A 27,906-nucleotide genomic window follows, 5' to 3' on the forward strand; every position below is an offset into this window, starting at 1 on the left:
TACTCCTTGGATAAGCCTACTGCTCGACCACACTACCACAAAATAGAGCATTAGTATTATCTCTTTTTACCACTATTTTACCTCTAAGGGGAACCCTTGGACTCTGTGCATGCTATTCCTTACTTTGAAATAGCACATACAGAGCCAACTTCCTACAGGAAGTCTCTAGCCCTTGTCGTTCCTGCAGAATCCTCAGCTTCTACTGTCCAGTAGCAGCTTCTTTGCACCCACAGCTGGCATTTCCTGGGCATCTGCCCATCTTCGACTTGCTTGTGACTTTTGGACTTGGTCTCCTTGTTCCACAGGTACCCTCGACTGGAAATCCATTGTTGTTGCATTGCAGGTTTGTGTCTTTCCTGCAGAATTCCCCTATCACAACTTCTATGTCCTTTGGGGAACTTTAGTGCACTTTGCACTCACTTTTCAGGGTCTTGGGGTGGGCTAATTTTTCTATCCCTCACTATTTTTTAATATTCCCAGCGACCCTCTACAAGGTCACATAGGTTTGGGGTCCATTCGTGGTTCACATTCCACTTTTGGAGTATATGGTTTGTGTTGCCCCTATCCCTATGTGTCCCCATTGCATCCTATTGTAACTATACATTGTTTGCACTGTTTTCTAAGGCTATACTGCATATTTTTGGTATTGTGTACATATATCTTGTGTATATTTGCTATCCTCATACTGAGGGTACACTCTGAGATACTTTGGCATATTGTCATAAAAATAAAGTACCTTTATTTTTAGTATATCTGTGTATTGTGTTTTCTTATGATATTGTGCAAGTGACACTAGTGGTACTGTAGGAGCTTCACTCGTCTCCTAGTTCAGCCGAAGCTGCTCTGCTAAGCTACCATTATCTATCAGCCTAAGCTGCTAGACACCCTATACACTAATAAGGGATACCTGGGCCTGGTGCAAGGTGTAAGTACCCCTTGGTACTCACTACAAGCCAGTCCAGCCTCCTACATTGGTTGTGCAGCGGTGGGATAAGTGCTTCGAGACTACTTACCACTCTTGTCATTGTACTTTTCATGAGAGAAAAATATACAAAACAAGTTCAGTGTGTGTACACATAACTAAAAAGTTTTGCATTTCCTCTTTTCACTCTTTTCTAAGTGCTGAAAAGTACTTCCAAACTTTCTAAAAAGTTCTTCAAAAGGTTTAAAAAGTTTTTTTTCTGTCTTTCCAAAAGTTCTGAAAAACTTTTTCTTCACTTTTTCTGTCACTTAAACTCTTTCTAAAATGTCTGGCACAAGCCAAAATGTTGATCTGTCCAAACTTGCATATGATCACCTTAGCTGGAAAGGTGCAAGGAGTCTCTGTGTAGAAAGAGGTTTGAGTGTAGGGAAGAATCCTTCCTTGGAATTGTTGCTTAACATGCTTAGAGAACAAGATAAGGCCAAAAGGGCCCCATCTGTTGAAAAAGTAGCTAATGGTTCCCAATCTGATCCAGGGACTCCCCAAGGAAAAGATTCAGGAAAGAAACTTCTTAGCCTGCCCATCACTAGACAGTCTGGCATAGTTGGTACTGATGTAGAGTCACACCATACAGATGGTGTTGTCTCACATCATAGCAAGAGTATTCCTTCTCACCACAGTAGAAGTGATGTTTCTGTTAACCAAGCTGTTAGGGTGCCTTCTGTAAGGGACAGGTCTCCTTCTGTCCATTCTCATCATACTTCTGTTTCAAGGCATGTCCCTCCCACCCACCCTGATGACAGAATGTTAGAAAGGGAGCTCAATAGATTGAGAGTGGAACAAACCAGACTGAAGCTCAAGAAGCAACAGCTGCATTTGGATAGACAGACCTTAGAAGTAGAGAAGGAAAGACAGAAGTTGGGTTTAGAAACCCATGGTGGCAGCAGCAGTATTCCCCATAGTCATCCTGCAAAGGAGCATGATTCCAGGAATCTGCACAAGATAGTTCCCCCTTATAAGGAGGGGGATGACATTAACAAGTGGTTTGCTGTACTTGAGAGGGCCTGTGCTGTACAGGATGTCCCTCAAAGGCAGTGGGCTGCTATCCTATGGCTATCATTTAGTGGAAAAGGTAGGGATAGGCTCCTTACTGTGAAAGAAAATGAAGCCAATGATTACAAAGTTCTTAAGAATGCACTCCTGGATGGTTATGGCTTAACCACTGAACAATACAGGATAAAGTTCAGAAAGACCAAAAAGGAGTCTTCACAAGACTGGGTTGATTTCATTGACCATTCAGTGAAGGCCTTGGAGGGGTGGTTACATGGCAGTAAAGTTACTGATTATGACAGCCTGTATAACTTGATCCTGAGAGAGCATATTCTTAATAATTGTGTGTCTGATTTGTTGCACCAGTACTTGGTGGACTCTGATCTGACCTCTCCCCAAGAATTGGGAAAGAAGGCAGACAAATGGGTCAGAACAAGGGTGAACAGAAAAGTTCATACAGGTGGTGACAAAGATAGCACTAAGAAGAAGGATGGTAAGACTTCTGACAAGGGTGGGGACAAATCTAAAAATGAGAATTCATCAGGCCCACAAAAACACTCTGGTGGGGGTGGGGTGTCCAAATCCTCTTCAAATCAAAACAAAGAAAAGAAACCATGGTGCTATTTATGTAAAATAAAAGGCCATTGGACAACAGATCCCAGTTGTCCAAAGAAAAGCACCAAGCCTCCTACCACTACAACCCCTACTGCTACACCTAGTGTCCCTACTAATAGCAGTGGTGGTGGGAGCAAACCTACTAATAGCCAATCTAAGGGAGTAGCTGGGCTCACCTTTGGTAACTTATTTGGGGTTGGTCTGATTAGGGAGACCACAGAGGCTGTGTTAGTCTCTGAGGGGGCTTTTGATTTAGCCACCTTGGTTGCTTGTCCCCTTAACATGGATAAGTACAAGAAACTACCCCTAATAAATGGTGTTGAGGTTCAGGCCTACAGGGACACAGGTGCCAGTGTCACAATGGTGATAGAGAAACTGGTCCACCCTGAACAACACCTACTTGGTCACCAGTACCAAGTAACCGATGCTCACAACAACACCCTTAGCCACTCCATGGCTGTTGTAAATCTCAACTGGGGGGGGGGGGTTACTGGCCCAAAGAAAGTTGTGGTTGCCTCAGATTTACCTGTAGACTGTCTATTAGGGAATGATTTAGAGACATCAGCTTGGGCAGAAGTGGAGTTGGAGGCTCATGCAGCAATGCTGGGCATTCCAGGGCATATTTTTGCTTTGACCAGGGCTCAGGCCAAAAAGCAAAAAGGACAGGGTGACTTGGATCCTGGAACAATGGACCAAGTACTCCCTAAAGCTAGGGCTAGTAGAAGTAAAGCACTACCTACTATCTCTCCCTCTACAGTGGATTCTACTTCTGAGGAAGAAGAATTTCCACCCTGTGCAGAACCTACACCAGAGGAGCTGGAAGCAGACACTGCTGAGCTTTTGGGTGAAGGGGGGCCTGCCAGGGAGGAGCTGAGTGTGGCACAGCAAACCTGTCCCACACTAGAGGGTCTAAGACAGCAAGCTGTCAAACAAGCAAATGGGGATATCAGTGACTCTCACAGAGTTTACTGGGAGGGCAACCTCTTGTACACTGAAGCAAGGGATCCAAAACCTGGAGCTGCCAGGAGATTGGTGATTCCTCAGGAGTACAGAAAGTTCCTCCTAACTCTTGCTCACGACATTCCCCTTGCTGGACATTTGGGGCAAATGAAAACTTGGGACAGGCTTGTTCCCTTGTTTCATTGGCCTAGAATGTCTGAGGACACAAAAGATTTTTTTAAGTCCTGTGAAACTTGTCAAGCCAGTGGCAAGACAGGTGGCACCCCAAAGGCACCCCTTATTCCACTGCCTGTGGTTGGGGTTCCCTTTGAAAGGGTAGGGGTTGACATAGTTGTCCCCCTTGACCCTCCTACTGCTTCAGGCAATAGGTTTATCTTGGTGGTAGTAGACCATGCCACAAGATATCCTGAAGCAATTCCTCTAAGGACCACTACAGCCCCTGCAGTGGCAAAGGCCCTCCTAGGAATCTTTTCCAGGGTGGGATTCCCAAAAGAGGTAGTTTCAGACAGAGGAAGCTATTTCATGTCTGCTTACCTAAAGGCCATGTGGAAGGAGTGTGGGGTAACTTACAAGTTCACCACACCCTATCATCCACAAACAAATGGACTGGTGGAGAGATTTAACAAAACTCTCAAAGGCATGATTATGGGACTCCCTGAAAAACTCCGCAGGAGATGGGATATCCTTTTACCATACCTCCTTTTTGCCTACAGGGAGGTACCCCAGAAAGGAGTGGGCTTCAGCCCCTTTGAACTCCTCTTTGGACACCCTGTTAGGGGTCCACTAACACTTGTCAAGGAGGGTTGGGAACAACCTTTAAAAGCTCCAAAACAAGATATTGTGGATTATGTACTTGGCCTCAGATCAAGGATGGCTGAGTACATGAAAAAGGCCAGTAAAAACCTTCAGGCCAGCCAAGAGCTCCAGAAGCAATGGCATGACCAGAAGGCTGTTTTGGTTCAATACCAACCAGGGCAGAAAGTGTGGGTCTTGGAGCCTGTGGCCCCAAGAGCACTCCAAGATAAATGGAGTGGACCCCACACAATTGTTGAGAAAAAGGGTGAAGTCACCTATTTAGTTGACTTAGGCACTGCCAGGAGTCCCCTTAGGGTGCTCCATGTCAATCGCCTGAAACCCTACTATGACAAGGCTGATCTCACCCTGCTCATGGCAACTGATGAGGGACAAGAAGAAGACAGTGATCCTCTTCCTGATCTCTTCTCCTCCACAGAACAAGATGCTCTAGTGGAGGGGGTAGTTTTGGCTGATTGTCTTACTGCTGAGCAGAAAGACCCATTGCATAAATCTCCTGGGTCAGTTTTCTGAACTCTTCTCTACTGTGCCAGGTACCACTTCTTGGTGTGAGCACACTATAGATACTGGAGAGCGCTTGCCTGTCAAAAGTAAGATCTATAGGCAGCCTGACCATGTCAGAGACTGCATAAAGCAAGAGGTGCAGAAAATGTTAGAACTGGGAGTGGTTGAGCACTCTGAAAGTCCATGGGCTTCTCCTGTGGTACTTTTACCAAAACCTCATTCCAAAGATGGAAAGAAGGAAATGCGGTTTTGTGTAGACTACAGTGGTCTCAACCAGTTAACCAAAACTGATGCTCACCCTATACCCAGGGCAGATGAGCTCATAGATACACTGGCATCTGCCAAGTATCTAAGCACTTTTGATTTGACTGCAGGGTATTGGCAGATCAAATTATCAGAAGATGCTAAACCTAAAACTGCATTTTCAACCATTGGAGGCCATTACCAATTCACAGTAATGCCTTTTGGATTGAAAAATGCACCTGCCACTTTTCAGAGGTTGGTGAATACAGTCCTGCAAGGGCTGGAAGTTTTCAGTGCAGCATATTTGGACGATATAGCTGTCTTTAGGGGACAGGGGAGGGGCAGGTCAGGGGAGTTTTCACTCCCCTTTCCTTTGTCCAGTTTCGCGCCAGAGCAGGACTAAGAGATCCCTATGGGCTGCAGCATTTCTTTTGCCACCCATAGGGAGCTCTGGCAATTCTTACACAGGCCTGCCACTGCAGCCTGAGTGAAATAACGTCCACGTTATTTCACAGCCATTTACCACTGCACTTAAGTAACTTATAAGTCACCTATATGTCTAACCTTTACCTGGTAAAGGTTAGGTGCAAAGTTACTTAGTGTGAGGGCACCCTGGCACTAGCCAAAGTGCCCCCACATTGTTCAGGGCAAATTCCCCAGACTTTGTGAATGCGGGGACACCATTACACGTGTGCACTACACATAGGTCACTACCTATGTGTAGCTACACAATGGTAACTCCGAATATGGCCATGTAACATGTCTATGATCATGGAATTGCCCCCTCTATGCCATCCTGGCATAGTTGGCACAATCCCATGATCCCAGTGGTCTGTAGCACAGACCCTGGTACTGCCAAACTGCCTTTTCAGGGGTTTCACTGCAGCTGCTGCCAACCCCTCAGACAGGTTTCTGCCCTCCTGGGGTCCAGCCAGGCCTGGCCCAGGATGGCAGAACAAAGGACTTCCTCTGAGAGAGGGTGTTACACCCTCTCCCTTTGGAAAATGGTGTGAAGGCAGGGGAGGAGTAGCCTCCCCCAGCCTCTGGAAATGCTTTCATGGGCACAGATGGTGCCCATTTCTGCATAAGCCAGTCTACACCGGTTCAGGGACCCCTTAGCCCTGCTCTGGCGCGAAACTGGACAAAGGAAAGGGGAGTGAAAACTCCCCTGACCTGCCCCTCCCCTGGGAGGTGTCCAGAGCTCCTCCAGTGTGCTCCAGACCTCTGCCATCTTGGAAACAGAGGTGCTGCTGGCACACTGGACTGCTCTGAGTGGCCAGGGCCAGCAGGTGACGTCAGAGACTCCTTCTGATAGGCTCCTTCAGGTGTTGCTAGCCTATCCTCTCTCCTAAGTAGCCAAACCCTCTTTTCTGGCTATTTAGGGTCTCTGCTTTGGGGAATTCCTTAGATAACGAATGCAAGAGCTCATCAGAGTTCCTCTGCATCTCTCTCTTCACCTTCTGCAAAGGAATCGACTGCTGACCGCGCTGGAAGCCTGCAAAACTGCAACAAAGTAGCAAAGATGACTACTGCAACTCTGTAACGCTGATCCTGCCGCCTTCTCAACTGTGTTCCTGGTGGTGCATGCTGTGGGGGTAGTCTGCCTCCTCTCTGCACTAGAAGCTCCGAAGAAATCTCCCGTGGGTCGATGGAATCTTCCCCCTGCAACCGCAGGCACCAAAGAACTGCATCACCGGTCCCCTGGGTCTCCTCTCCGCACGACGAGCGAGGTCCCTTGAATCCAGCAACTGTGTCCAAGTGACTCCCACAGTCCAGTGACTCTTCAGTCCAAGTTTGGTGGAGGTAAGTCCTTGCCTCACCTCGCTGGGCTGCATTGCTGGGAACCGCGACTTTGCAGCTACTCCGGCCTCTGTGCACTTCCGGCGGAAATCCTTTGTGCACAGCCAAGCCTGGGTCCACGGCACTCTAACCTGCATTGCACGACTTTCTAAGTTGGTCTCTGGCGACGTGGGACTCCTTTGTGCAACTTCAGGTGAGCATCGTTTCACTCCTCTTTGTAGTGCCTGTTCCGGCACTTCTGCGGGTGCTGCCTGCTTCTGAGAGGGCTCCTTGTCTTGCTCGATGCCCCCTCTGTCCCCAGACGCAATTGGCGACATCCTGGTCCCTCCTGGGCCACAGCAGCATCCAAAAACGCTAACCGCACGACTTGCAGCTAGCAAGGCTTGTTGGCGGTCTTTCGGCGGGAAAATACTTCTGCACGACTCTCCACGGCGTGGGGGGTCCATCCTCCAAAGGGGAAGTCTCTAGCCCTTGTCGTTCCTGCAGAATCCTCAGCTTCTACTGTCTAGTAGCAGCTTCTTTGCACCCACAGCTGGCATTTCCTGGGCATCTGCCCATCTCCAACTTGCTTGTGACTTTTGGACTTGGTCCCCTTGTTCCACAGGTACCCTCGACTGGAAATCCATCGTTGTTGCATTGCTGGTTTGTGTCTTTCCTGCAGAATTCCCCTATCACGACTTCTATGTCCTTTGGGGAACTTTAGTGCACTTTGCACTCACTTTTCAGGGTCTTGGGGTGGGCTATTTTTCTATCCCTCACTATTTTCTAATAGTCCCAGCGACCCTCTACAAGGTCACATAGGTTTGGGGTCCATTCGTGGTTCGCATTTCACTTTTGGAGTATATGGTTTGTGTTGCCCCTATCCCTATGTGTCCCCATTGCATCCTATTGTAACTATACATTGTTTGCACTGTTTTCTAAGATTATACTGCATATTTGTGGTATTGTGTACATATATCTTGTGTATATTTGCTATCCTCATACTGAGGGTACACTCTGAGATACTTTGGCATATTGTCATAAAAATAAAGTACCTTTATTTTTAGTATATCTGTGTATTTGTGTTTTCTTATGATATTGTGCAAGTGACACTAGTGGTACTGTAGGAGCTTCACTCGTCTCCTAGTTCAGCCTAAGCTGCTCTGCTAAGCTACCATTATCTATCAGCCTATGCTGCTAGACACCCTATACACTAATAAGGGATAACTGGGCCTGGTGCAAGATGTAAGTACCCCTTGGTACTCACTACAAGCCAGTCCAGCCTCCTACATCGAGGTTGTCAGTGGGCACACTGTGCCAGCTGGAGAAGTTTGGCGGCTCTCGGTTTCGGCGGGAGCAGCAGGTGAATGTCTCCAGAGCAGATGCAGGGCCAATGCGAGGGACGACTTGGAAACAGCACTGCAGGGTAAGTTCAAAGATGAATCCTTGGGATCCCCTTAGAATGTCGAGGTCACCAGGGGTGGGGGACCCTTAGAGCACAGCAGGTTCTTCAGTGCAAGGCACAGGGCGGCCAGGTGCAGGGTGAATCGGTTAGCCAGGAGCTGTGTGCAAGGATGCCCTCAGGAGCAGGAGGTAAGTTGTTTCAAGGGCAGGACAATGGGGGCACTCTGGTGGGAGGTCCGGTGTGTTCCCGAAGTCCCTTGACTGTGGTTTCCTCCTTGTCCTTTGGCAGCCCGGACCAGGCTGTTTTCTTTAGTGTCCAATGTTAGCTGGCCGATACCCAGGGTATTGGCACAGTTTGACCACTGGAGGGGTGCAGTGCCACCAAAGTTGGCACTCTTGCAGGTTTTTTCCTCATGGTCTTCAGGATGAAGTTTCTGCGGCTGTGACATCCAGATCGGGAGCTAGTAGCTGGTTAGTGAAAAGACCTTCACTGGCTTGCTGGTTCTGCTTTGGTTTGGGAGTGGTACCTCCACTCTGGAGACAGTTCTCGGATGATTGGTGAAGCCTGATGGTCCTCTCGGGTTTTTGTAGAGTTCTCCAGTAGCTCCTCTGCGCGATTGTTGGGTCCTGGGTGTAGCAGGCCGGGTTTGGCACCTTTTCATTGGTGCAGCATGTCTACAGTCCTTGTGCTTTGGTTCTTCTTGGTACTGGTCTTCTTTTTGTCCATTGATTCTGATTTCCTGATCCAGGGATGCCCACTGAATACTGTGTTTAGTGGGCGTTTTAGGGGGAACCTGGTAATGTTCAATGGGTCATCTAACATGGGGTGGCTACATCCACTAAGCGACCACTTCCAGTGGGCAGAGGTCACATCCGTAAACCTGATTGGCTATTTTCCTTCCATCCACGAAGGAGGAAAATGAACTGGAGTGTCCACCTCACAGGCAACACCTCTAGGGGCCACTCCACGTAACCTTTGTGTATTTTCCCACCAAAATGGGGGGTTTGCAATGGGGCAGCCATCTACTGCTAGCAGCAGGAATGGGGTCGAATTTCAATGGCAGTAAGCCCGTTGAAGCTCTCCACCAGACCAGTGCACTTTCCTGAAGGAGGGGGTGCTAGCGCCTCCACCCAGAAAGGGCACTGTTCTACAATCCAGAGAGACAGATCTCTCCCCTGAGTTGTAGATTGGATGTCTGGTGGTGACAGGCTGGATAGAACCAGTCAGCAACCATGCCAGGGTACTTTGCTTTTGCAGGGGGCACCTCTAAGGTGACCCCTGGGTACATTTTATAACAAATCCACAACTGGCACCATTTATCTTTCTGAGTTGTTTGATACCAAACAGCCCAGAGTTCAGAGTGGCCATCATTTTCCTGTGAAACCTGTACTGACCAGTGTCCAGCACGTGCATTTTAAAAAGGCTGCTCTCTGCACTCAACAAGTCCCAAGTTTGGCAAGGACACAGTGGGGGCATAATGCTCATGCACTTTGCCCTCACATACAATATAGTGCATCCTGCCTTAGGGCTGAAAGCCCTGCCAGAGGGGTGACTTACCTATAGTGCATGCATTGTGGAGTGGATAGGGCACACAAGCAGTGTGCCATGTCGGGTTTTCACTTTAGGTTTGCATCAGGGCACTCAGCCTGCAATGGCAGTGCTGGGTATACCTAGATGCAGGACCCTAGTGGGTGGCACAATTAGTGCTGTTGCCCTCAGGGGCCTACCCTTAGGACTTCCTGCCCTGGGCACCTAAGTACCATTTACTAGGGGCTTATGGGGCAGCCAAAGGTGTCTCCAATTGTGCAACAGCATCACAGTTTAGGGAAAGAGCTCTGGCCCAGAGAACCTGGTTAGGAGAGGCCCTGGGCACTATCAGTTTCTAGGCTACATCGTACATCAGGCAAAAAGTGGGGGCTAACCATGTCAAAAAGAGGCCTTCTCTCACATGTACATGGCAGGGGCGTGCATTCTAGTTATCTTAGGGCGCGAGTCTCATATATATATATAAATATACATATATATATGAATATACACATTTGTGTGTGTGTGTGTGTGTGTGTGTGTATATATATATATATATATATATATATATATATGTATATATATATATATATTTTATTTATTTTTGTTACAAAAATTCAATATAAAAACCAAAGGTTAAAGCGTAGTTATAGTTAGGAAAACGTATTTTCCTCACAAAAACCAAACAAACACTAACTATAACTCACCACTTTACCATGCACTGTGTTGTGAGAAATAATGTCATTTGAGAAGTTGTTGTTATAAATGCTATGATTTCACATGTTTTAAGTGATGTAGTATGTAAGGGTATAAACAGTGCATGGAAAACACATGAGCCATAGTAAATGTAGTGTGATGAGTGTAGTGACAAGACTGTGTTTGTAAGTGCACGATTTATAGTAATTTGAAGGTGGTGTATAAATTATAGGTTAAAGTTATAATTATATGTTTACAATTTTTAATGTTGGTGTATTTTAAGTTGCGTTTGTATGGGAAGAATACATACGTTATTTATATCTATAAATTATCATTTAGCTTTGTTGTTTTTATTGCATTTTAATAAATTTTATTTTTTAATAAAAATGTGTTTCAAATTGCAGTGAGGGGTGTCATTGCTTGGAGTGTTGTGAAGTGGAGTGGAATACAGTACAGTGAAGGAGAGTGTTCTAGAGTCTAGTGTCATAGAGAGGAGTTTTGTAGGAGTGGTGCAGTATGAAACAGAATGGAGTATTGTAGAATGACATAGCTCATAGTGCAGTAAGGTGTTATACAGGGGAGTGGCGCGGTGTGTCATATTGTGGAGTGGTGTCGGAAACAACCATCTTGCCTGGCATGTTACCCCCATATTTCACTGTATATATGTTGTTTTAGTTGTATGTGTCACTGGGACCCTGTCAGCCAGGGCCCCAGTGCTCATAAGTGTGCCCTGTATGTGTTACCTGTGTTATGACTAACTGTCACACTGAGGCTCTGCTATCCATAACCTCAGTGCTTATGCTCTCTCATTTCTTTCCAAATTGTCACTAACAGGCTAGTGACCAATTTCACCAATTTACATTGGCATACTGGAACACCCTTATAATTCCCTAGTATATGGTACTGAGGTACCCAGGGTATTGGGGTTCCAGGAGATCCCTATGGGTTGCAGCATTTCTTTTGCCACCCATAGGGAGCTCTGACAATTCTTACACAGGCCTGCCCTTGCAGCCTGAGTGAAATAACGTCCACGTTATTTCACAGCCATTTACCACTGCACTTAAGTAACTTATAAGTCACCTATTTGTCTAACCTTTACCTGGTAAAGGTTGGGTGCTAAGTTACTTAGTGTGTGGGCACCCTGGCACTAGCCAAGGTGCTCCCACATTGTTCAGGGCAAATTCCCCGGACTTTGTGAGTTCGGGGACACCATTACACGCGTGCACTATACATATGTCACGACATATGTATAGCGTCACAATGGTAACTCCGAACATGGCCATGTAACATGTCTAAGATCATGGAATTGTCCCCCCAATGCCATTCTGGCATTGGGGAGACAATTCCATGATCACCCGAGTCTCTAGCTCAGACCCGGGTACTGCCAAACAACCTTTCCCGGGGTTTCACTTCAGCTGCTGCTGCTGCCAACCCCTCAGACAGGTTTCTGCCCTCCTGGGGTCCAGCCAGGCTTGGCCCAGGAAGGCTGAACAAAGGACTTCCTCAGAGAGAGTGTGTTACACCCTCTCCCTTTGGAAAAAGGTGTTAGGGCTGGGGAGGAGTAGCCTCCCCCAGCCTCTGGAAATGCTTTCATGGGCACAGATGGTGCCCATTTCTGCATAAGCCAGTCTACACCGGTTCAGGGATCACCCAGCCCTGCTCTGGCGCGAAACTGGACAAAGGAAAGGGGAGTGACCACTCCCCTGACCTGCACCTCCCCTGGGAGGTGCCCAGAGCTCCTCCAGTGTGCTCCAGACCTCTGTCATCTTGGAAACAGAGGTGCTGCTGGCACACTGGACTGCTCTGACTGGCCAGTGCCAGCAGGTGACGTCAGAGACTCCTTCTGATAGGCTCCTCCAGGTGTTGCTAACCTATCCTCTCTCCTAAGTAGCCAAACCTCCTTTTCTGGCTATTTAGGGTCTCTGCTTTGGGGAATTCTTTAGATAACGAATGCAAGAGCTCATCAGAGTTCCTCTGCATCTCTCTCTTCACCTTCTGCCAAGGAATCGACCGCTGACTGCTCTGGAAGCCTGCAAAACTGCAACAAAGTAGCAAAGACGACTACTGCGACCTTGTAACGCAGATCCGGCCGCCTTCTCTACTGTTTTCCTGGTGGTGCATGCTGTGGGGGTAGTCTGCCTCCTCTCTGCACTAGAAGCTCCGAAGAAATCTCCTGTGGGTCGACGGAATCTTCCCCCTGCAACCGCAGGCACCAAAGATCTGCATCACCGGTCCTCTGGGTCTCCTTTCAGCACGACGATCGAGGTCCCTTGAACTCAGCAACTCTGTCCAAGTGACCCCCACAGTGCAGTGACTCTTCAGTCCAAGTTTGGTGGAGGTAAGTCCTTGCCTCACCTCGCTGGGCTGCATTGCTGGGAACCGCGACTTTGCAGCTACTCCGGCCCCTGTGCACTTCCGGCGGAAATCCTTTGTGCACAGCCAAGCCTGGGTCCACGGCACTCTAACCTGCATTGCACGACTTTCTAAGTTGGTCTCCGGCGACGTGGGACTCCTTTGTGCAACTTCGGCGAGCACCGTTTCACGCATCCTCGTAGTGCCTGTTTCTGGCACTTCTCCGGGTGCTACCTGCTTCAGTGAGGGCTCTTTGTCTTGCTCGACGTCCCCTCTCTCTTCAGGTCCAATTTGCGACCTCCTGGTCCCTCCTGGGCCCCAGCAGCGTCCAAAAACACCAAACGCACGATTTGCGACTAGCAAGGCTTGTTGGCGACCTTCCGGCGGGAAAACACTTCTGCACGACTCTCCAAGGCGAGAGGGATCCGTCCACCAAAGGGGAAGTCTCTAGCCCTTTTCGTTCCTGCAGAAACCTCAGCTTCTTCTGTCCAGTCGAAGCTTCTTTGCACCCGCAGCTGGCATTTCCTGGGCATCTGCCCATCTCCGACTTGCTTGTGACTTTTGGACTTGGTCCCCTTGTTCCACAGGTACCCTAGATTGGAAATCCACAGTTGTTGCATTGCTGGTTTGTGTCTTTCCTGCATTATTCCTCTAACACGACTACTTTGTCCTTAGGGGAACTTTAGTGCACTTTGCACTCACTTTTCAGGGTCTTGGGGAGGGTTATTTTTCTAACTCTCAATATTTTCTAATAGTCCCAGCGACCCTCTACAAGGTCACATAGGTTTGGGGTCCATTCGTGGTTCGCCTTCCACTTTTGGAGTATATGGTTTGTGTTGCCCCTATCCCTATGTTTCCCCATTGCATCCTATTGTAACTATACATTGTTTGCACTGTTTTCTAAGACTATACTGCATATTTTTGCTATTGTGTGTATATATATATATCTTGTGTATATTTCCTATCCTCTCACTGAGGGTACACTCTAAGATACTTTGGCATATTGTCCTAAAAATAAAGTACCTTTATTTTTAGTATAACTGTGTATTGTGTTTTCTTATGATATTGTGCATATGACACTAAGTGGTACTGTGGTAGCTTCACACGTCTCCTAGTTCAGCCTAAGCTGCTCTGCTAAGCTACCATTATCTATCAGCCTAAGCTGCTAGACACCCTATACACTAATAAGGGATAACTGGGCCTGGTGCAAGGTGCAAGTACCCCTTGGTACTCACTACAAGCCAGTCCAGCCTCCTACATTGGTTGTGCAGTGGTGGGATAAGTGCTTGAGACTACTTACCACTCTTGTCATTGTACTTTTCATAAGAGAAAAATATACAAAACAAGGTCAGTGTATATACACACAGCCAAAAAGTTTTGCATTTCCTCTTTTCACTCTTTTCTAAGTGCTGAAAAGTACTTCTAAACTTTCAAAAAGTTCTTAAAAGTTTAAAAAGTTTTTTTCTGTCTTTCCAAAAAGTTCTGAAAACTTTTTTCTCTTTTTCTATCACTTTAACTCTCTCTAAAAATGTCTGGCACAGGCCAAAATGTTGATCTGTCCAAACTTGCATATGACAACCTTAGCTGGAAAAGAGCAAGGAGTCTCTGTATAGAGAGAGGTTTGAATGTAGGGAAGAATCCTTCCTTGGAACTGTTACTTAACATGCTTAGAGAACAGGATAAGGCCATAGGTGCCTCATCTGTTGAAAAAGTACCTACTAGTTCTCAATCTGATTCAGGGACTCCCCCAGGAAAAGATTCAGGAAAGAAACTTCCTAGCCTGCCCATTACTAGACAATCTAGCATAGATGGTAATGATGATGAGCCACACCATATAAATAGTGTTGTCTCACATCATAGCAAAAGCATTTATTCTCACCATACTGGTAGTAATGTTTCTGTTAACCAAGCTGTTAGGGTGGCTTCTGTAAGGGACAGGTCTCCTTCTGTTCATTCCCATCATAGCTCTGTTTCTAGGAATGTCCCTCCCACCAACCCTGATGACAGAATGTTAGAGAGGGAACTCAATAAGTTGAGGGTGGAACAAACCAGACTGAAGCTTAAAAAGCAACAGCTGGATTTGGATAGACAGTCTTTTGAACTAGAGAAAGAAAGACAGAACTTGGGTTTAGATACCCATGGTGGCAGCAGCAGTATTCCCCATAGTCATCCTGCAAAAGAGCATGATTCCAGGAATCTGCATAAGATAGTTCCCCCTTATAAGGAGGGGGATGACATTAACAAGTGGTTTGCTGCACTTGAGAGGGCCCCTGTTGTACAGGATGTCCCTCAAAGGCAGTGGGCTGCTATCCTATGGCTATCATTTAGTGGAAAAGGTAGGGATAGGCTCCTTACTGTGAAAGAAAATGATGCTAATAATTTCCAAGTTCTTAAGAATGCACTCCTGGATGGTTATGGCTTAACCACTGAACAGTACAGGATAAAGTTCAGAGAGACCAAAAAGGAGTCTTCACAAGACTGGGTTGATTTCATTGACCATTCAGTGAAGGCCTTGGAGGGGTGGTTACATGGCAGTAAAGTTACTGATTATGAAAGCCTGTATAACACAATCCTGAGAGAGCATATACTTAATAATTGTGTGTCTGATTTGTTGCACCAGTACCTGGTAGACTCTGATCTGACCTCTCCCCAAGAATTGGGAAAGAAGGCAGACAAATGGGTCAGAACAAGGGTGAACAGAAAAGTTCATACAGGGGGTGACAAAGATGGCAATAAGAAGAAAGATGGTGAAAAATCTCAAGATAAGCATGGGGATAAGGGTAAAACCAAAGATCCCACTTCAAATCTTAAACACTCTTCAGAGGGTGGGGATAAAACTAATTCTTCCTCTTCTTCTCAACCTGCACACATTAAAAAGCCTTGGTGCTTTGTGTGTAAAAACAGAGGCCATAGGCCAGGGGATAAGTCCTGTCCAGGTAAACCCCCTGAGCCTACCACCACTAATACATCAAGCTCTAGTGCCCCTAGCAGTAGTGGTACTAGTGGTGGGACTGCTGGCAACAGTCAAGTTAAGGGTGTAGTTGGGTTCACTTTTGGGTCCATAGTAGAAACTGGGGTAGTCACTCCCAAGACAGTTTCTGTCACACCTAGTGGCATTGGCCTTGCCACACTGGCTGCTTGTCCCCTTACAATGGATAAGTACAGGCAGACAGTTTCAATAAATGGTGTTGAGGCCTTGGCCTACAGGGACACAGGTGCCAGTATCACTTTGGTGACTGAAAACCTAGTGCACCCTGATCAACACATCATTGGACAACAGTATAAGATTATTGATGTCCATAACTCCACTAAGTTTCTTCCCTTAGCTATAATTCAGTTTAGTTGGGGTGGAGTTACTGGCCCTAAGCAGGTGGTGGTATCACCTAGCTTACCTGTAGACTGTCTCTTAGGTAATGACCTAGAGGCCTCAGGTTGGGCTGATGTAGAGTTTTATGCCCATGCAGCCATGCTGGGCATCCCTGAGGAATTGTTCCCTCTCATTTCTACTGAAATGAAAAAGCAAAGGAGAGAAGGCCTGAAAACTCAGGATCCCTCTCCATCAACAGGTAAAAAGGGTATCACAGTATCCCCTAACCACCCTACCATTCAGGATACCATTCCTGTGGTGGGAGAAACCTCTCCTGGGGTGGCACCTGTTCCAAGGGAATCATCAGTTGGCAAAACTGTACTCCCTGAGGTGGAAGTACCTCTCTGTGGGATAACTAACACTGGTGAGAAAAAGAGCACCATTTTAGTTAACATGGAGCATCCCTCCAACCCTCCCAGAGAAACTTTAGTGCAGAAACTCTGCACTGCCTCACAACACTTAGGACAGCATCCCTGCCCTAGTGTGGAGCTGATAGGACAGCATCCCTGCCCTGCTCCAACCCAAGAGAAACAGCATCCCTGTTCCCTCTTCCAGCCATATGGACAAAGTTTTTGCCCAGCTATGGCTTTTCTGAGACAGCATCCCTGTCTGGCATTTCCATCACTACGAATAGGTTCAGTGGACAATTCCCACTGCTCTAAACTAAAACTTACTGATAGAAACTCTGAAAATACATCTTCACATTGTTGCTTAGCTAAAAAACTTCAAACAGGGTGGTTTACATCCCCACAGGGAAGTAACCATATAGTGGATGATAAAGGGAGTAACCAGTCTATTGCAGAGCTACTCTCTACTTATCACCACTTAGACAATAAAGTCTCAACTGGCCAAGGTTAGCCTTATTGTTCTTCGTTTGGGGGGGGGGTTGTGTGAGAAAGTAGCCTCTTTCTAGCCTTGTTACCCCCACTTTTGGCCTGTTTGTGAATGTATGTCAGGATGTTTGTCACTGTTTTCACTGTCTCACTGGGATCCTGATGGCTAGGCCCCAGTGCTCATAGTGAAAACACTATGTTTTCAGTATGTTTGTTATGTGTCACTGGGACCCTGCTAGTCAGGACCCCAGTGCTCATAAGGTTGTGGCCTATATGTATGTGTCACTGGGACCCTGTCACACAGGGCCCCAGTGCTCATAGGTGTGCATGTATGTGTTCCCTGTGTGGTGCCTAACTGCCTCACTGAGGCTCTGCTAACCAGAACCTCAGTGGTTATGCTCTCTCATTACTTTTAAATTGTCACTAACAGGCTAGTGACCAATTTTACCAATTCACATTGGCTTACTGGAACACCCTTATAATTCCCTAGTATATGGTACTAAGGTACCCAGGGTATTGGGGTTCCAGGAGATCCCTATGGGCTGCAGCATTTCTTTTGCCACCCATAGGGAGCTCTGACAATTCTTACACAGGCCTGCCACTGCAGCCTGAGTGAAATAACGTCCACGTTATTTCACAGCCATTTTACACTGCACTTAAGTAACTTATAAGTCACCTATATGTCTAACCTTTACCTGGTAAAGGTTGGGTGCAATGTTACTTAGTGTGAGGGCACCCTGGCACTAGCCAAGGTGCCCCCACATTGTTCAGAGCCAATTCCCTGAACTTTGTGAGTGCGGGGACATCATTACACGCGTGCACTACATATAGGTCACTACCTATATGTAGCTTCACAATGGTAACTCCGAATATGGCCATGTAACATGTCTATGATCATGGAATTGCCCCCTCTATGCCATCCTGGCATAGTTGGCACAATCCCATGATCCCAGTGGTCTGTAGCACAGACCCTGGTACTGCCAAACTGCCCTTCCTGGGGTTTCACTGCAGCTGCTGCTGCTGCCAACCCCTCAGACAGGCATCTGCCCTCCTGGGGTCCAGCCAGGCCTGGCCCAGGATGGCAGAACAAAGAACTTCCTCTGAGAGAGGGTGTGACACCCTCTCCCTTTGGAAAATGGTGTGAAGGCAGGGGAGGAGTAGCCTCCCCCAGCCTCTGGAAATGCTTTGTTGGGCACAGATGTGCCCAATTCTGCATAAGCCAGTCTACACCGGTTCAGGGACCCCTTAGCCCCTGCTCTGGCGCGAAACTGGACAAAGGAAAGGGGAGTGACCACTCCCCTGACCTGCACCTCCCCTGGGAGGTGTCCAGAGCTCCTCCAGTGTGCTCCAGACCTCTGCCATCTTGGAAACAGAGGTGCTGCTGGCACACTGGACTGCTCTGAGTGGCCAGTGCCACCAGGTGACGTCAGAGACTCCTTGTGATAGGCTCCTTCAGGTGTTGCTAGCCTATCCTCTCTCCTTGGTAGCCAAACCCTCTTTTTTCTGGCTATTTAGGGTCTCTGTCTCTGGGGAAACTTCAGATAACGAATGCAAGAGCTCATCCGAGTTCCTCTGCATCTCTCTCTTCACCTTCTGATAAGGAATCGACTGCTGACCGCGCTGGAAGCCTGCAAACCTGCAACATAGTAGCAAAGACGACTACTGCAACTCTGTAACGCTGATCCTGCCGCCTTCTCGACTGTTTTCCTGCTTGTGCATGCTGTGGGGGTAGTCTGCCTCCTCTCTGCACCAGAAGCTCCGAAGAAATCTCCCGTGGGTCGACGGAATCTTCCCCCTGCAACCGTAGGCACCAAAAAGCTGCATTACCGGTCCCTTGGGTCTCCTCTCAGCACGACGAGCGAGGGCCCTCGAATCCAGCAACTCTGTCCAAGTGACCCCCACAGTCCAGTGACTCTTCAGTCCAAGTTTGGTGGAGGTAAGTCCTTGCCTCACCTCGCTGGGCTGCATTGCTGGGAACCGCGACTTTGCAGCTACTCCGGCCCCTGTGCACTTCCGGCGGAAATCCTTTGTGCACAGCCAAGCCTGGGTCCACGGCACTCTAACCTGCATTGCACGACTTTCTAAGTTGGTCTCCGGCGACGTGGGACTCCTTTGTGCAACTTCGGCGAGCACCGTTTCACGCATCCTCGTAGTGCCTTTTTCTGGCACTTCTCCGGGTGCTACCTGCTTCAGAGAGGGCTCCTTGTCTTGCTCGACGTCCCCTCTCTCTGCTGGTCCAATTTGCGACCTCCTGGGCCCTCCTGGGCCTCAGCAGCGTCCAAAAACGCTAACCGCACGATTTGCAGCTAGCAAGGCTTGTTGGCGTTCTTTCGGCGGGAAAACACTTCTGCACGACTCTACAAGGCGAGAGGGATCCGTCCTCCAAAGGGGAAGTCTCTAGCCCTTTGCGTTCCTGCAGAAACCGCAGCTTCTTCTGTCCAGTAGAAGCTTCTTTGCACCCGCAGCTGGCATTTCCTGGGCATCTGCCCATCTCCGACTTGCTTGTGACTTTTGGACTTGGTCCCCTTGTTCCACAGGGACCCCAGATTGGAAATCCAGCATTGTTGTATTGTTGGTTTGTGTCTTTCCTGCATTATTCCTCTAACACGACTTCTTTGTCCTTAGGCGAACTTTAGTGCACTTTGCACTCACTTTTCAGGGTCTTGGGGAGGGTTATTTTTCTAACTCTCACTATTTTCTAATAGTCCCAGCGACCCTCTACAAGGTCACATAGGTTTGGGGTCCATTCGTGGTTCGCATTCCACTTTTGGAGTATATGGTTTGTGTTGCCCCTATCCCTATGTTTCCCCATTGCATCCTATTGTAACTATACATTGTTTGCACTGTTTTCTAAGACTATACTGCATATTTTTGCTATTGTGTATATATATCTTGTGTATATTTGCTATCCTCTCACTGAGGGTACACTCTAAGATACTTTGGCATATTGTCATAAAAATAAAGTACCTTTATTTTTAGTATAACTGTGTATTGTGTTTTCTTATGATATTGTGCATATGACACTAAGTGGTACTGTAGTAGCTTCACACGTCTCCTAGTTCAGCCTAAGCTGCTCTGCTAAGCTACCATTATCTATCAGCCTAAGCTGCTAGACACCCTATACACTAATAGGGGATAACTGGGTCTGGTGCAAGGTGCAAGTACCCCTTGGTACTCACTACAAGCCAGTCCAGCCTCCTACATTGGTTGTGCAGCGGTGGGATAAGTGCTTTGAGACTACTTACCACTCTTGTCATTGTACTTTTCATAAGAGAAAAATATACAAAACAAGGTCAGTGTATATACACATAGCCAAAAAGTTTTGCATTTCCTCTTTTCACTCTTTTCTAAGTGCTGAAAAGTACTTCTAACTTTCTAAAAAGTTCTAAAAAGATTACAAAGTTTTTTTTTTCTCTGTCTTTCTAAAAGCTCTGACAAACTTTTTATCTTTTACTATCACTTTAACTCTCTCTAAAAATGTCTGGCACAGGCCAAAATGTTGATCTGTCCAAACTTGCATATGACCACCTTAGCTGGAAAGGAGCAAGGAGTCTCTGTGTAGAGAGAGGTTTGAGTGTAGGGAAGAATCCTTTCTTGGAACTGTTACTTAACATGCTTAGAGAACAGGATAAGGCTAGAAGTGCCCCATCTGTTGAAAAAGTAGCTAATGGTTCCCAATCTGATCCAGGGACTCCCCCAGGAAAAGATTCAGGAAAGAAACTTCCTAGCCTGCCCATTACTAGACAGTCTAGCATAGTTGGTAACGATGATGAGCCACACCATACAAATAGTGTTGTCTCACATCATAGCAAAATCATTTATTCTCACCATACTGGTAGTGATGTTTCTGTTAGCCAATCTGTTAGGGTGGCCTCTGTAAGGGACAGGTCTCCTTCTGTCCATTCTCACCATACTTCTGTTTCAAGGCATGTCCCTCCCACCCACCCTGATGACAGAATGTTAGAAAGGGAACTCAATAGATTGAGAGTGGAACAAACCAGACTGAAGCTCAAGAAGCAACAGCTGGATTTGGATAGACAGACTTTAGAAGTAGAGAAGGAGAGACAGAAACTGGGTTTAGAAACCCATGGTGGCAGCAGCAGTATTCCCCATAGTCATCCTGCAAAAGAGCATGATTCCAGGAATCTGCACAAGATAGTTCCCCCTTATAAGGAGGGGGATGACATTAACAAGTGGTTTGCTGCACTTGAGAGGGCCTGTGTTGTACAGGATGTCCCTCAAAGGCAGTGGGCTGCAATCCTATGGCTATCATTTAGTGGAAAAGGTAGGGATAGGCTCCTTACTGTGAAAGAAAGTGATGCCAATAATTTTACAGTACTTAAGAATGCACTCCTGGATGGTTATGGCTTAACCACTGAACAATACAGGATAAAGTTCAGAGAAACCAAAAATGAGCCTTCACCAGACTGGGTTGATTTCATTGACCATTCAGTGAAGGCCTTGGAGGGGTGGTTATATGGCAGTAAAGTTACTGATTATGACAGCCTGTATAACTTGATCCTGAGAGAGCATATTCTTAATAATTGTGTGTCTGATTTGTTGCACCAGTACCTGGTAGACTCTGATGTGACCTCTCCCCAAGAATTGGGAAAGAAGGCAGACAAATGGGTCAGAACAAGGGTGAACAGAAAAGTTCATACAGGGGGTGACAAAGATGGCAATAAGAAGAAAGATGGTGAAAAATCTCAAGATAAGCATGGGGATAAGGGTAAAACCAAAGATCCCACTTCAAATCTTAAACACTCTTCAGAGGGTGGGGATAAAACTAATTCTTCCTCTTCTTCTCAACCTGCACACATTAAAAAGCCTTGGTGCTTTGTGTGTAAAAACAGAGGCCATAGGCCAGGGGATAAGTCCTGTCCAGGTAAAACCCCTGAGCCTACCACCACTAATACATCAAGCTCTAGTGCCCCTAGCAGTAGTGGTACTAGTGGTGGGACTGCTGGCAACAGTCAAGTTAAGGGTGTAGTTGGGTTCACTTATGGGTCCATAATAGAAACTGGGGTAGTCAGTCCCAAGACAGTTTCTGTCACACCTAGTGGCATTGGCCTTGCCACACTGGCTGCTTGTCCCCTTACAAAGGGTAAGTACAGGCAGACAGTTTCAATAAATGGTGTTGAGGCCTTGGCCTACAGGGACACAGGTGCCAGTATCACTTTGGTGACTGAAAACCTAGTGCACCCTGATCAACACATCATTGGACAACAGTATAAGATTATTGATGTCCATAACTCCACTAAGTTTCTTCCCTTAGCTATAATTCAGTTTAGTTGGGGTGGAGTTACTGGCCCTAAGCAGGTGGTGGTATCACCTAGCTTACCTGTAGACTGTCTCTTAGGTAATGACCTAGAGGCCTCAGGTTGGGCTGATGGAGAGTTTTATGCCCATGCAGCCATGCTGGGCATCCCTGAGGAATTGTTCCCTCTCATTTCTACTGAAATGAAAAAGCAAAGGAGAGAAGGCCTGAAAACTCAGGATCCCTCTCCATCAACAGGAAAAAAGGGTATCACAGTATCCCCTAACCACCCTACCATTCAGGATACCATTCCTGTGGTAGGAGAAACCTCTCCTAGGGTGGCACCTGTCCCAAGGGAATTATCAGCTGGCATAGCTGTACTCCCTGAGGTGGAAGTACTTCTCTGTGGGATAACTAACATTGGTGACAAAAAGAGCACCATTTTAGTTAACATGGAGCATCCCTCCAACCCTCCCAGAGAACCTTTAGTGCAGAAACCCTGCACTGCCTCACAACACTTAGGACAGCATCCCTGCCCTAGTGTGGAGCTCATAGGACAGCATCCCTGCCCTGCTCCAACTCAAGAGAAACAGCATCCCTGTTCTCTCTTCCAGCCATATGGACAAAGTTTTTGCCCAGCTATGGCCTTTCTGAGACCGCATCCCTGTCTGGCATTTCCATCACTACAAATAGGTTCAGTGGACAATTCCCACTGCTCTAAACTAAAACTTACTGATAGAAACTCTGAAAATACATCTTCACATTGTTGCTTAGCTAAAAAACTTCAAACAGGGTGGTTTACATCCCCACAGGGAAGTAACCATATAGTGGATGATAAAGGGAGTAACCAGTCTATTGCAGAGCTACTCTCTACTTATCACCACTTAGACAATAAAGTCTCAACTGGCCAAGGTTAGCCTTATTGTCCTTCGTTTGGGGGGGGGTTGTGTGAGAAAGTAGCCTCTTTCTAGGCTTGTTACCCCCACTTTTGGCCTGTTTGTGAGTGTATGTCAGGGTGTTTTCACTGTCTCACTGGGATCCTGCTAGCCAGGGCCCAGTGCTCATAGTGAAAACCCTATGTTTTCAGTATGTTTGTTATGTGTCACTGGGACCCTGCTAGTCAGGACCCCAGTGCTCATAAGGTTGTGGCCTATATGTATGTGTTCCCTGTGTGGTGCCTAACTGTCTCACTGAGGCTCTGCTAACCAGAACCTCAGTGGTTATGCTCTCTCATTTCTTTCAAATTGTCACTAACAGGCTAGTGACCAATTTTACCAATTTACATTGGCTTACTGGAACACCCTTATAATTCCCTAGTATATGGTACTGAGGTACCCAGGGTATTGGGGTTCCAGGAGATCCCTATGGGCTGCAGCATTTCTTTTGCCACCCATAGGGAGCTCTGACAATTCTTACACAGGCCTGCCACTGCAGCCTGAGTGAAATAACGCCCACGTTATTTCACAGCCATTTTACACTGCACTTAAGTAACTTATAAGTCACCTATATGTCTAACCTTTACCTGGTAAAGGTTAGGTGCAAAGTTACTTAGTGTGAGGGCACCCTGGCACTAGCCAAGGTGCCCCCACATTGTTCAGAGCCAATTCCCTGAACTTTGTGAGTGCGGGGACACCATTACACGCGTGCACTACATATAGGTCAATACCTATATGTAGCTTCACAATGGTAACTCCGAATATGGCCATGTAACATGTCTATGATCATGGAATTGCCCCCTCTATGCCATCCTGGCATTGTTGGCACAATTCGATGATCCCAGTGGTCTGTAGCACAGACCCTGGTACTGCCAAACTGCCTTTCCTGGGGTTTCACTGCAGCTGCTGCTGCTGACAACCCCTCAGACAGGTTTCTGCCCCCCTGGGGTCAAGCCAGGCTTGTCCCAGGATGGCAGAACAAAGGACTTCCTCTGAGAGAGGGTGTCACACCCTCTCCCTTTGGAAAATGGTGTGAAGGCAGGGGAGGAGTAGCCTCCCCCAGCCTCTGGAAATGCTTTCTTGGGCACAGATGTGCCCAATTCTGCATAAGCCAGTCTACACCGGTTCAGGGGACCCCTTAGCCCTGCTCTGGCGCGAAACTGGACAAAGGAAAGGGGAGTGACCACTCCCCTGACCTGCACCTCCCCTGGGAGGTGTCCAGAGCTCCTCCAGTGTGCTCCAGACCTCTGCCATCTTGGAAACAGAGGTGCTGCTGGCACACTGGACTGCTCTGAGTGGCCAGTGCCACCAGGTGACGTCAGAGACTCCTTGTGATAGGCTCCTTCAGGTGTTGCTAGCCTATCCTCTCTCCTAGGTAGCCAAACCCTCTTTTCTGGCTATTTAGGGTCTCTGTCTCTGGGGAAACTTTAGATAACGAATGCAAGAGCTCATCCGAGTTCCTCTGCATCTCTCTCTTCACCTTCTGATAAGGAATCGACTGCTGACCGCGCTGGAAGCCTGCAAACCTGCAACATAGTAGCAAAGACGACTACTGCAACTCTGTAACGCTGATCCTGCCGCCTTCTCGACTGTTTTCCTGCTTGTGCATGCTGTGGGGGTAGTCTGCCTCCTCTCTGCACCAGAAGCTCCGAAGAAATCTCCCGTGGGTCGACGGAATCTTCCCCCTGCAACCGCAGGCACCAAAAAGCTGCATTACCGGTCCCTTGGGTCTCCTCTCAGCACGACGAGCGAGGTCCCTCGAATCCAGCAACTCTGTCCAAGTGACCCCCACAGTCCAGTGACTCTTCAATCCAAGTTTGGTGGAGGTAAGTCCTTGCCTCACCTCGCTGGGCTGCATTGCTGGGAACCGCGACTTTGCAGCTACTCCGGCCCCTGTGCACTTCCGGCGGAAATCCTTTGTGCACAGCCAAGCCTGGGTCCACGGCACTCTAACCTGCATTGCACGACTTTCTAAGTTGGTCTCCGGCGACGTGGGACTCCTTTGTGCGACTTCGGGTGAGCACCGTTTCACGCATCCTCGTAGTGCCTGTTTCTGGCACTTCTCCGGGTGCTACCTGCTGCTGAGAGGGCTCCTTGTCTTGCTCGACGTCCCCTCTGTCTCCTGGTCCAATTTGCGACCTACTGGTCCCTCCAGGGCCACAGCAGCGTCCAAAAACGCCAACCGCACGATTTGCAGCTAGCAAGGCTTGTTGGCTTTCTTTCGGCGGGAAAACACTTCTGCACGACTCTCCACGGCGAGTGGGATCCGTCCACCAAAGGGGAAGTCTCTAGCCCTTTTCGTTCCTGCAGAAACCTCAGCTTCTTCTGTCCAGTAGAAGCTTCTTTGCATCCACAACTGACATTTCCTGGGCATATGCCCATCTCCGACTTGCTTGTGACTTTTGGACTTGGTCCCCTTGTTCCACAGGTACCCTAGATTGGAAATCCACAGTTGTTGCCTTGTTGGTTTGTGTCTTTCCTGCATTATTCCTCTAACACGACTTCTTTGTCCTTAGGGGAACTTTAGTGCACTTTGCACTCACTTTTCAGGGTCTTGGGGAGGGTTATTTTTCTAACTCTCACTATTTTCTAATAGTCCCAGCGACCCTCTACAAGGTCACATAGGTTTGGGGTCCATTCGTGGTTCGCATTCCACTTTTGGAGTATATGGTTTGTGTTGCCCCTATCCCTATGTTTCCCCATTGCATCCTATTGTAACTATACATTGTTTGCACTGTTTTCTAAGACTATACTGCATATTTTTGCCATTGTGTATATTTGCTATCCTCTCACTGAGGGTACACTCTAAGATACTTTTGCATATTGTCATAAAAATAAAGTACCTTTATTTTTAGTATAACTGTGTATTGTGTTTTCTTATGATATTGTGCATATGACACTAAGTGGTACTGTAGTAGCTTCACACGTCTCCTAGTTCAGCCTAAGCTGCTCTGCTAAGCTACCATTATCTATCAGCCTAAGCTGCTAGACACCCTATACACTAATAGGGGATAACTGGGTCTGGTGCAAGGTGCAAGTACCCCTTGGTACTCACTACAAGCCAGTCCAGCCTCCTTCAGGCCCCATGTAGCATTGCAACAAATTTGTTAATATCGCAAGAAAAACGTGGAAAAGTCAATCCTACATGCACATACACTCATGCACACAGTGATACACCCACAGATTTACTCATGGACACACTCGCAGACCCACTCAGAGACTCATGTATGCCCTCACAGACTCACTGAGGTGGTCATGCACACACTCACATGGGTACTCATAGACTCAAAGACTCATGCACTCAGTCAGAGACCCACTCACCCGCTCATGCACCCACTCAAAAATCCACTCAGAGAATCATGCACACACTCACAGACCGACTCAGAGACTCATGCATGCTCTCACAGACTCAAAGACTTATGCACAAACTCACAGACCCAGTGAGGTACTCATGCATACAGTTAGAGACCCACTCAAAGACTCATGCATGCGCTTATAGACTCTGAGGCTCATGTACCAACTCAGATATCCACCGAGGTACTCATATGGACAATAACAGACCCACTCTGAGACTCATGCATGCACTCATAGACTCAGAGAGTCATGCATCCACTCGTATACCAACTCAAAGACTCACTTAGAGACTCATGCACCTAGTCACACAACCTCTGAGATTTTCATACACACACTCATAAATACAGTGAGAGACTCATGCTCACACTAATAGACCAAATAAGGTATTCATGGGCACACTCACAAATCCATTCAGAGACTCATGCATGCACTCATAGACTTACTGATGTACTCATGCATACACAGTCACACCTACTCAGAGACTCATGCATGTACTCATACAGCCAATGAGGAACACATGCACACACTCACAGACTCATTCCAGGACTCATACATACACTCACAAACTCACTCAGGGACTCATGCATCCAGTGACAAACCCACCGAAGTAGTCATGCACCCACTTAGAGATACATTTAGAGACTCATGCATACACTCAGACTTGTGCACCCACTCACAGACCCACCCAGACAATCATGCACGCAGCCATAAACTCAGACACACATTTACCTACTCACAGACCCACTTAGACACTCATGCAGCCACTCATAGACCCACTCAGAGACTCATCCGCCCAGTCACAAACCTACGGAGCTACTCATGCAGACACACACCGACCCACTCAAAATCTCATGCACACAATCATAAAATCACTGAGGTACTCACAAGGACACTGACAGACCCACTCAGGCACACAGTCAAAGACTCAGACACTCATGCACCCAGTTAAAGACCCACTGAGCTACTGGTACGAGACAGGCTCTCTATATAGTGTACGAATAAGACATGCACTGGGCAAAGAGTCCAAACAATCCCACCTTAGTATCCAGAGGTAAAAAGCAGACCACCTAATCCTCTGCTTTTGTGGTAGTGTGGACAAGCAGTTAGACTTATCTTAGAGATGTGCTAAGCATTTGTTGTACTCCCAGTATCAATAAATGTGGACACACACTTAAAAGAATACCTCAAGACCAATTTACAAAATTACTTCAGATTTTTATAAAATTCTTAAGACCAAGATTATCAATATACTGTAAGTACTTATTTTGTTGTGATTTTTCTAAGTTCAGAAAATATA

General features: G+C 47.2%; 2 protein-coding genes across 6 annotated transcripts in view; one reads left to right on the top strand and one right to left on the bottom strand.

Annotated features, from left to right (window-relative positions):
- The window catches only part of LOC138249549 (interleukin-1 receptor accessory protein-like), a 2,044,856-nt gene that overhangs the window by 681,832 nt on the left and 1,335,118 nt on the right, over window positions 1-27,906 (bottom strand). The window lies entirely within an intron of this gene.
- Window positions 1-27,906, top strand: part of LOC138250213 (uncharacterized) — a 446,562-nt gene that overhangs the window by 8,533 nt on the left and 410,123 nt on the right. The window lies entirely within an intron of this gene.

Source organism: Pleurodeles waltl, chromosome 8 (assembly GCF_031143425.1).
Source record: "Pleurodeles waltl isolate 20211129_DDA chromosome 8, aPleWal1.hap1.20221129, whole genome shotgun sequence".
NCBI lineage: Eukaryota > Metazoa > Chordata > Amphibia > Caudata > Salamandridae > Pleurodeles > Pleurodeles waltl.